At 38.5% G+C, this 10744-nt stretch overlaps 2 long non-coding RNA genes across 3 annotated transcripts in view; one reads left to right on the top strand and one right to left on the bottom strand.

Moving 5' to 3' along the window:
* Positions 1-10744, bottom strand: part of LOC107584288 (uncharacterized) — a 68829-nt gene that overhangs the window by 40704 nt on the left and 17381 nt on the right. The window lies entirely within an intron of this gene.
* Positions 5564-7754, top strand: LOC107584289 (uncharacterized). The gene is made up of 3 exons (XR_001609123.1): positions 5564-5688; positions 5838-5912; positions 7084-7754. It is a non-coding gene; the product is annotated as an uncharacterized lncRNA (long non-coding RNA).

Genomic DNA, 10744 nt, shown 5'->3' with positions numbered 1-10744 from the left:
GTTTTTGGGGGCCTTTACCAAAAAAAATTTTTTTTTTTTACAAAAAAAAAAAAAACTTTTCCCCACACTCTACTGGGCTGACTTCCTTTGCACGTCTCATAAGCATGTCTTCTATTAGATTGCATGCGGTAGGGCTGAATTACAGTCCTGCGCTACAGCGCCACACTGGTCAAACTGCATTACTGCAGGCTGCATTAGGTCATGAGATCAAACTATTCAACAATAAAAATGATCAACAATAAAAAATTGTCGATAATGTCGACTAACAGTTTCAGCCCTACTCTAGAATAAAACTTAATCATAAAACTTTAATACATTAACTAACATTAACTAATCGAACCTTATTGTAAAGTGTTACAATTATTTGCTATTAAAGAACGTGTGTGTTCACAAAAACACTGTTAAACTAAACAGAAAAGCAAGCAGGTGTGCATGATTTGGCATGGCAGCCAATACAAATAATAACCGTTTCCTTACCTAAATCCTGCATTTGGACCAGGCTCGGTTGCAGAATCACATCTGTGCATCTGAAATTATTATATTTTTCTATATAGTGTAGTAGTTAGCTTTGTCTGTGTCGTACGTGGCCGCTTGTCAAGCATGAAAAACGTTTTATTTAAATTCTGAATATATTATCGTATACAGCATGCAGTGCTCCCTTTAAATATATTAAAAACTCATTCTCTCATTCATCACAATCTCACAAAGTAAAAAAAAAAAAACAATGAACGTGACTACACGATGAAACTTTTTTTTATGTCTTTGTTAGAAAGAAGTTACGAGCATGATAGAACGTAGCACTGGACAAAAAACGGTGACTGGACCGGTGAGTGTGTGGATTCCAACCTAAACACCTCTGATTGGCCATTGCGTTTTAGAAATCAACAAACATGACTGTGATTGGCTACATTGCTCACCTCTGCGAAAATACATTGTAAAATCATTTGACACTTTCCAAAACAGAAGGGCAGATACACTGGATTGTTTGCCAAATCGATTTTGTTATGCTATTATAACGAATAAAACAGATCATAGACCAGGGATTATGGGCAGCTTTTCCATCTAAAAGCCATCAGAAGCAACAGCAGGCAGTTGTATGAGTAAGACTACCTCTCTTAGCACCTTTAGCATTGCATCTGTCATGGCTGCGTGTCACCTTTATCTGTTATTGTGTCATGATCCGTGTGCATCATGTCCACAAGTGTCAGTTGCATTGTCCACTGAAAGCTGATTGACAAACCTGATGTTTGTAGAGCTCAGCAACACCCTCTGCCTGCCATTACCCGCTCGTGACGCCGCTGCTCCGCCACCTGCTGCTCTTCAACAGGGTGAGTGCACCTCGCTCAGTGCTTACATGCACGAGCTACAGCAATACTGAGTTTGATTTCAAAATCAAAATAGCTTTTTAATTTAATTGTTTTAGCCTTTGAAATGGTTTCCTAGTCTAGCTTTCTAATAAACGCGGCATTGTGCATATTGTGGCTCTGTCACAAGTCACTTTGGATAAGTTTTATATGTCTCTCCCATTATACTCTATTTTGCTGTCCTGCTTGCAACCAAATAATCATTCACATTTTATTATTTGCATTCAGCGTTTTTCTTCCTTTTTATAAAAGCATGTGCTAAATGTAAATGTGACAGTACGGACTAGGGTTGCACAATATTAGAAAATAAATAGGAAAACTGACATTGCAATATTTGTTTATCTGTGATATATATTGCAGTACGGGAAAAAAACAGATGGCTTGAATTTTTAACAGATCATTTGAATGACTATATTTGGAAATAATAACTATATTTGGAAATAATTATCATCTGTGCATTTGCATAGAAAAATAAAAAAAAATAAAAAATGACTTTGCACCCTGAAGACTTTTGAGAATAATTTAGGAAATATTTGGGTTTACTTTTTACAAGAACCATATCAAACCTCTTTCAGTGACCATAAAATAGAAAGAGTTATAAAAATATCTCTTTCAACTTTATTTATTTTTCATAGGCCACATTCCCTTGCCCAATTCAGCATGACTATAAAATATAAAATTCTGATGTTTTTCAGTGTGATTATTACAAAATAAAAATATTGAGCAAAATAAGAACTTTATTGTAATAATGCCATCATACTGTAAAATAAAGAAAGAGTGCTCGGTTGCTATCATAACCTCGGTTCTCTGAGATAACGGTCTCTCACGTTGCGTAAAATGCTACGGGGAACGTATCCAATACTATACTTTTTAGCACCGTGCCGAAGCCACAGAGTGAACTAAGACCCAGCTCGTCCTCTGAATTAGGAAGAGCTAGAAGGGTGATGACTTGTGCTCTGAACGGATGTCTTGGTTTGAGGGCAACTTTACATTTGTTTGTGCAGCTACACGAACATGAACAAAGCAGGCTTCAGTGTTCAGAGTAAACAGGAGTGCCCTCATAGCGTTTCACGCAACGCGAGAGACGAAAGGGAAGCAGAGAGTTCCTATATTTAACCAGGTGTTTGATTGACAGGTGTGGATGCCGCAGGTGAGGAGTGAGTCGTATCTGCTGGTGTGTGCCGAGGGGACTGAACTGCAGCTGTGGGAGCGACACTGCAGCGCTGATCTGTCCTGAAGAACAGACACTAGATAGTCTACAGCAGCATGGACTGTGATCTGTTCTTCTCTATTCTTCAGTTCCAGCCTATAACACATTTTCAGCGTCACAGCCACATGATTCAGTGAATGGGGCATTTAAATCTGCACCATATTCTGGTTGCGCTCATATTCTGAATATGATGTTTATATGCTTAAATACGGTAGTTTTAGGTCTGCTGATCTACACATGCACATTTAATTTTTTGCAATTGTCTAAAAGATTTCCTAAGAGAGTCTTAGGAAGTATGTGCATCAGAAATGAGTTTCCAATTCTTAATACCTACAGCTAATGCATGTAATCGCTCATAATTCTTCGTGGTCTGAGCATGTGAATCTCCTTTCAGTGGATTTTCTGAATAAGGTGTTTACATGCAAACACGTTTCTCATTAAAACAGGTTTATTCAAGGAGTGGGAAACAGATTTTTGAGAATTAAAATATTGTCTTAAACTGAATCAGGCAATCAGAGTGTGGTGTTTAATATGTGACTCCATACTAATCTGAATATTGACAAAATCTGATTATTAACGGAATATTCACGTGCATGGCTGGAAATGAAAAAAAATTTTTTTTTTGGAAAAAAAAAAAAAAAACTTTTCCCCACACTCTACTGGGCTGACTTCCTTTGCACGTCTCATAAGCATGTCTTCTATTAGATTGCATGCGGTAGGGCTGAATTACAGTCCTGCGCTACAGCGCCACACTGGTCAAACTGCATTACTGCAGGCTGCATTAGGTCATGAGATCAAACTATTCAACAATAAAAATGATCAACAATAAAAAATTGTCGATAATGTCGACTAACAGTTTCAGCCCTACTCTAGAATAAAACTTAATCATAAAACTTTAATACATTAACTAACATTAACTAATCGAACCTTATTGTAAAGTGTTACAATTATTTGCTATTAAAGAACGTGTGTGTTCACAAAAACACTGTTAAACTAAACAGAAAAGCAAGCAGGTGTGCATGATTTGGCATGGCAGCCAATACAAATAATAACCGTTTCCTTACCTAAATCCTGCATTTGGACCAGGCTCGGTTGCAGAATCACATCTGTGCATCTGAAATTATTATATTTTTCTATATAGTGTAGTAGTTAGCTTTGTCTGTGTCGTACGTGGCCGCTTGTCAAGCATGAAAAACGTTTTATTTAAATTCTGAATATATTATCGTATACAGCATGCAGTGCTCCCTTTAAATATATTAAAAACTCATTCTCTCATTCATCACAATCTCACAAAGTAAAAAAAAAAAAACAATGAACGTGACTACACGATGAAACTTTTTTTTATGTCTTTGTCAGAAAGAAGTTACGAGCATGATAGAACGTAGCACTGGACAAAAAACGGTGACTGGACCGGTGAGTGTGTGGATTCCAACCTAAACACCTCTGATTGGCCATTGCGTTTTAGAAATCAACAAACATGACTGTGATTGGCTACATTGCTCACCTCTGCGAAAATACATTGTAAAATCATTTGACACTTTCCAAAACAGAAGGGCAGATACACTGGATTGTTTGCCAAATCGATTTTGTTATGCTATTATAACGAATAAAACAGATCATAGACCAGGGATTATGGGCAGCTTTTCCATCTAAAAGCCATCAGAAGCAACAGCAGGCAGTTGTATGAGTAAGACTATAATACACGCTAAACTCAAGTCCGAACGTCCCCCTCGGTCCGAAGAGCGCCGGGCCTGAGGTGGGTTTTCATGGCTAGTTTGTAACTAACATGTTTACAACATTTGATATCAATGCACATTAGGTCATTGTGGACTGTGATGCTTAATTCCTTAATAAAATAGCATGAATAATATTGACTTTTTAAATGAATATGGGTGTTTATTATAATTTCATGTGACACATTTCAGCTTGTTGCTTACTTGATAACCCAAATAATTGGTCTGAAATCAATAACTCTTATGTTACATTGTAATTTAGTGGGGCAATGCACTAATATTTTGCGATTCATGATTCTATCATGCTATCACTACCATTAACATACAGTCATGGCCAAAAGTTTTGGCAGAGACATAAATTTTGTGTTTTGCAAAGTTTGCTGCTTAAGCTGTTATGGTGTTCACATTGTTTCATTTTAAATAATTGATAAAAGTTTCATTGGCAAAAAAATGAACTTTTCACAAAAAAAGAACACATTTCACTGTTTTTTTAATCCTGACATAAAATGACCAGCTAACATTAATTGACTAATCATATCAGCAGCACGTGTGAAAGTGTGAATGAGTACTAGTCAGGTGAAATCAATATCATACTAATTAGATTGAAAGAGCACATTACTATAAAAGAAGGGAAGAAGTGCTTCCAATCATGGTGTTCTCGACTGCAGTGAAATCGTCTTCAGGACATCCCAGAGTGTCCAGCAAGCGCCAGGACCGTCTCCTCCTGAGGAGTCAGCTACAGAATCGTGTCACAAGCAGTGCAGAGCTTGCTCAGGAATGGCATCAGGTTGGTGTGAGAGCATCTGCACGCACAGTGAGGCCAAGCCTTTTGGGCAACGGCCTGGTGTAAAGAAGGGCAGCAAAGAAGCCACTTCTCTCCAAGAAAAACGCCAAAGGAGTGGGCTCTCTCACAATTCTGCCCAAAAACACTGCCATGAATTAAGAACAGTATCAAAACGTCCTGCAAGAGTAACTTCTTCCAACGATCCATGAGCAATTTGGTGTTGATTCGTGCATTTTCCAGCACGATGGAGCACCATGGTGTGTGTGTGTGTGTGTGTGTGTGTGTGTGTGTGTGTGTGTGTGTGTGCGTGTGCGTGCGCGTGTGTGTGTGTGTGTGAGGTTTGTGAGAGAGAGAGTGTGTGTGTGTGAGGTTTGTGAGAGAGAGTGTGTGTGTGCGTGCGTGCGTGTGTGTGTGTGTGTGTGTGAGGTTTGTGAGAGAGAGAGAGAGAGTGTGTGTGTGTGTGTGTGTGTGTGTGTGTATGTGTGTGTTGGCAGTGGCAGAGGCTGATCTAATATGGGCTATCTAACACCTGTTTCTCCTCCAGTCACAGAGCTGTGTGTGTGTCGGCCGCTGCGCTGTCTGGACTCCACGCGGGACGTAAGCCTCTCTTAGCACCTTTAGCATTGCATCTGTCATGGCTGCGTGTCACCTTTATCTGTTATTGTGTCATGATCCGTGTGCATCATGTCCACAAGTGTCAGTTGCATTGTCCACTGAAAGCTGATTGACAAACCTGATGTTTGTAGAGCTCAGCAACACCCTCTGCCTGCCATTACCCGCTCGTGACGCCGCTGCTCCGCCACCTGCTGCTCTTCAACAGGGTGAGTGCACCTCGCTCAGTGCTTACATGCACGAGCTACAGCAATACTGAGTTTGATTTCAAAATCAAAATAGCTTTTTAATTTAATTGTTTTAGCCTTTGAAATGGTTTCCTAGTCTAGCTTTCTAATAAACGCGGCATTGTGCATATTGTGGCTCTGTCACAAGTCACTTTGGATAAGTTTTATATGTCTCTCCCATTATACTCTATTTTGCTGTCCTGCTTGCAACCAAATAATCATTCACATTTTATTATTTGCATTCAGCGTTTTTCTTCCTTTTTATAAAAGCATGTGCTAAATGTAAATGTGACAGTACGGACTAGGGTTGCACAATATTAGAAAATAAATAGGAAAACTGACATTGCAATATTTGTTTATCTGTGATATATATTGCAGTACGGGAAAAAAACAGATGGCTTGAATTTTTAACAGATCATTTGAATGACTATATTTGGAAATAATAACTATATTTGGAAATAATTATCATCTGTGCATTTGCATAGAAAAATAAAAAAAAATAAAAAATGACTTTGCACCCTGAAGACTTTTGAGAATAATTTAGGAAATATTTGGGTTTACTTTTTACAAGAACCATATCAAACCTCTTTCAGTGACCATAAAATAGAAAGAGTTATAAAAATATCTCTTTCAACTTTATTTATTTTTCATAGGCCACATTCCCTTGCCCAATTCAGCATGACTATAAAATATAAAATTCTGATGTTTTTCAGTGTGATTATTACAAAATAAAAATATTGAGCAAAATAAGAACTTTATTGTAATAATGCCATCATACTGTAAAATAAAGAAAGAGTGCTCGGTTGCTATCATAACCTCGGTTCTCTGAGATAACGGTCTCTCACGTTGCGTAAAATGCTACGGGGAACGTATCCAATACTATACTTTTTAGCACCGTGCCGAAGCCACAGAGTGAACTAAGACCCAGCTCGTCCTCTGAATTAGGAAGAGCTAGAAGGGTGATGACTTGTGCTCTGAACGGATGTCTTGGTTTGAGGGCAACTTTACATTTGTTTGTGCAGCTACACGAACATGAACAAAGCAGGCTTCAGTGTTCAGAGTAAACAGGAGTGCCCTCATAGCGTTTCACGCAACGCGAGAGACGAAAGGGAAGCAGAGAGTTCCTATATTTAACCAGGTGTTTGATTGACAGGTGTGGATGCCGCAGGTGAGGAGTGAGTCGTATCTGCTGGTGTGTGCCGAGGGGACTGAACTGCAGCTGTGGGAGCGACACTGCAGCGCTGATCTGTCCTGAAGAACAGACACTAGATAGTCTACAGCAGCATGGACTGTGATCTGTTCTTCTCTATTCTTCAGTTCCAGCCTATAACACATTTTCAGCGTCACAGCCACATGATTCAGTGAATGGGGCATTTAAATCTGCACCATATTCTGGTTGCGCTCATATTCTGAATATGATGTTTATATGCTTAAATACGGTAGTTTTAGGTCTGCTGATCTACACATGCACATTTAATTTTTTGCAATTGTCTAAAAGATTTCCTAAGAGAGTCTTAGGAAGTATGTGCATCAGAAATGAGTTTCCAATTCTTAATACCTACAGCTAATGCATGTAATCGCTCATAATTCTTCGTGGTCTGAGCATGTGAATCTCCTTTCAGTGGATTTTCTGAATAAGGTGTTTACATGCAAACACGTTTCTCATTAAAACAGGTTTATTCAAGGAGTGGGAAACAGATTTTTGAGAATTAAAATATTGTCTTAAACTGAATCAGGCAATCAGAGTGTGGTGTTTAATATGTGACTCCATACTAATCTGAATATTGACAAAATCTGATTATTAACGGAATATTCACGTGCATGGCTGGAAATGAAAAAAAATTTTTTTTTTGGAAAAAAAAAAAAAAAACTTTTCCCCACACTCTACTGGGCTGACTTCCTTTGCACGTCTCATAAGCATGTCTTCTATTAGATTGCATGCGGTAGGGCTGAATTACAGTCCTGCGCTACAGCGCCACACTGGTCAAACTGCATTACTGCAGGCTGCATTAGGTCATGAGATCAAACTATTCAACAATAAAAATGATCAACAATAAAAAATTGTCGATAATGTCGACTAACAGTTTCAGCCCTACTCTAGAATAAAACTTAATCATAAAACTTTAATACATTAACTAACATTAACTAATCGAACCTTATTGTAAAGTGTTACAATTATTTGCTATTAAAGAACGTGTGTGTTCACAAAAACACTGTTAAACTAAACAGAAAAGCAAGCAGGTGTGCATGATTTGGCATGGCAGCCAATACAAATAATAACCGTTTCCTTACCTAAATCCTGCATTTGGACCAGGCTCGGTTGCAGAATCACATCTGTGCATCTGAAATTATTATATTTTTCTATATAGTGTAGTAGTTAGCTTTGTCTGTGTCGTACGTGGCCGCTTGTCAAGCATGAAAAACGTTTTATTTAAATTCTGAATATATTATCGTATACAGCATGCAGTGCTCCCTTTAAATATATTAAAAACTCATTCTCTCATTCATCACAATCTCACAAAGTAAAAAAAAAAAAACAATGAACGTGACTACACGATGAAACTTTTTTTTATGTCTTTGTTAGAAAGAAGTTACGAGCATGATAGAACGTAGCACTGGACAAAAAACGGTGACTGGACCGGTGAGTGTGTGGATTCCAACCTAAACACCTCTGATTGGCCATTGCGTTTTAGAAATCAACAAACATGACTGTGATTGGCTACATTGCTCACCTCTGCGAAAATACATTGTAAAATCATTTGACACTTTCCAAAACAGAAGGGCAGATACACTGGATTGTTTGCCAAATCGATTTTGTTATGCTATTATAACGAATAAAACAGATCATAGACCAGGGATTATGGGCAGCTTTTCCATCTAAAAGCCATCAGAAGCAACAGCAGGCAGTTGTATGAGTAAGACTATAATACACGCTAAACTCAAGTTCGACCGTCTCCCTCCATCCAAAGGGGGGGCACAGGGATGTCCATGGGGGGGCCAGCCCCCCTGGCCCCCCCTCTGGTGCCGGGCCTGATCAGATTACAGATGTTTCCCACCCTTAATCCAAATACGCTCCTAGGGCTGTGCGATATTGAAGAAAAATGCGATACCTTGTTTAAAAAAGCGATATTCGATATGCGATAGCGATACGATATTGCCATAGACTGTATAAAAACATGGACATAGTGTCCGTGACGTCACCCGTAGATTTCCGAAGAGCGTTTTTGAAGCTCAAAATTGGGTGGAGGCGGCCGTCGCCATCTTGGCAGCGCGTCACACTCCCGGACTCCCGGATAAACGAAAATGGGCAAAGAGGCGAGAACAGGTTGCTGAAGCCACACCCACCTAGCTCGACGAGCAGCAGCAAAACGGACGAGTTATAAAAAAAAATTCACCCCCCTCAGAGTTGTCATCAAGGGCAAAATTAGCTATATAGACCAAAATCATTTTTTGAACCAGGCTGTAAACATGTTTTTTTCTGCTGTAAAGTTGGGCATTTTAACATGGGGAGTCTTTGAGAATGACTCCCTTTTGCAGCCAGCCTCTAGCGGCCAGTTGATGAATTACAGTTTAAGTCACTTCCTTGTTGGCTTCACTAGAGAGAGCGGGAGGTTGCCGCTTGGATATTGCTTAAAGTGTGTAAAATCAATTTAAATGATATTTTAAAATATTTAAAAATGAAAATTATATAACCAATTTGTTTCACATTCTTTCTTGGAAAACAAAGAGTCACTATAACTTCTGAAAGCGACCAGCAGTGTTTTAGCATTACTTAAAAAGTAATGTCACAAATCAGAAAATGTAATTTAACATCAATGTGAACATACAAACAAAAAAAATTTATGACACTAATTGTATATCATTGTAACTTTGCTTTCCACACACTTTAAGTACTTCATGAACCACAGCAAAAACTATAGTCTGAGAAAGTTCAAACATGATTAAAGGCAAGTGAAGAGCCAGTAAAAAAAAAAGAAAGAAAAAGAAAGAAAGAAAAAAAGAAATGCACAATTTACAAGCATAGATAAAATAAACAGTAGTATTCAGGTACAGAAATGTAATAATTAAGTGTAAAATAACACTGCATAGTGTTCACTGTATTAATTAAATTTAGATTAATCTTTGTTATAGCGGTTTTGTTGTTTGATTAACATTAGTGACATATTCAGCAGCACGTATTTATAGGCTGCTGTCCCTTTAAATCTGACTGCACGGAATCAGTATGATACACATCCGCGTATCTGCGTTTACGAGCATGATCGTCGAGACGGGTGCCATTGACATGATTCTGTGTGTATGTGTCTGTTCAAACATGAGGAGGAGATGCGAAAGACGAATCAACTCGGTCTGAAACGCCGAGTGTGCGCGTGTGGCAGAACTGAAGAGACGCTGCGCGAGATGCGGCTTGTGCGCGCACTACAGGTGTGAGTCAGACAGCAAGACGAGACGCAAAGACTTGTTTTCTGCAACTTATTGCACTTAGCTCTTTTTAATGTCAAGCAATTCTCTGCTATATGCGTCAAACTAATTTTTGATTCAAGTAGCCTATTATTAAAATGATAATGATATCGCACGCCGTTGCGATATTTACATTTGGATATTTCGATAATCTCGATATATCGTGCAGCCCTACTCTTCACGGTGTTTTGCGTATAAATGAGACTTGGACTGGCATTAAATGAGGCATTTTGTTTGTGAATGAAATAAACGAACAAGGATCTGGTGATTGACTGAATGAGACACAACATGCCATTTGCCCCAGCAGTTCAGAAAAATTGGAGAGGGAAAAAAAAAAAAAAAAAAAAAACCCCTTT

The sequence above is a fragment of the Sinocyclocheilus grahami genome, unplaced genomic scaffold (genome assembly GCF_001515645.1).
Source record: "Sinocyclocheilus grahami isolate Dianchi unplaced genomic scaffold, SAMN03320097.WGS_v1.1 scaffold58.1, whole genome shotgun sequence".
In the NCBI taxonomy this organism is placed as follows: Eukaryota; Metazoa; Chordata; class Actinopteri; order Cypriniformes; family Cyprinidae; genus Sinocyclocheilus; species Sinocyclocheilus grahami.
Note: the sequence above shows the minus strand (reverse complement) of the source record. Positions and strands in the feature narration are given on the sequence as shown.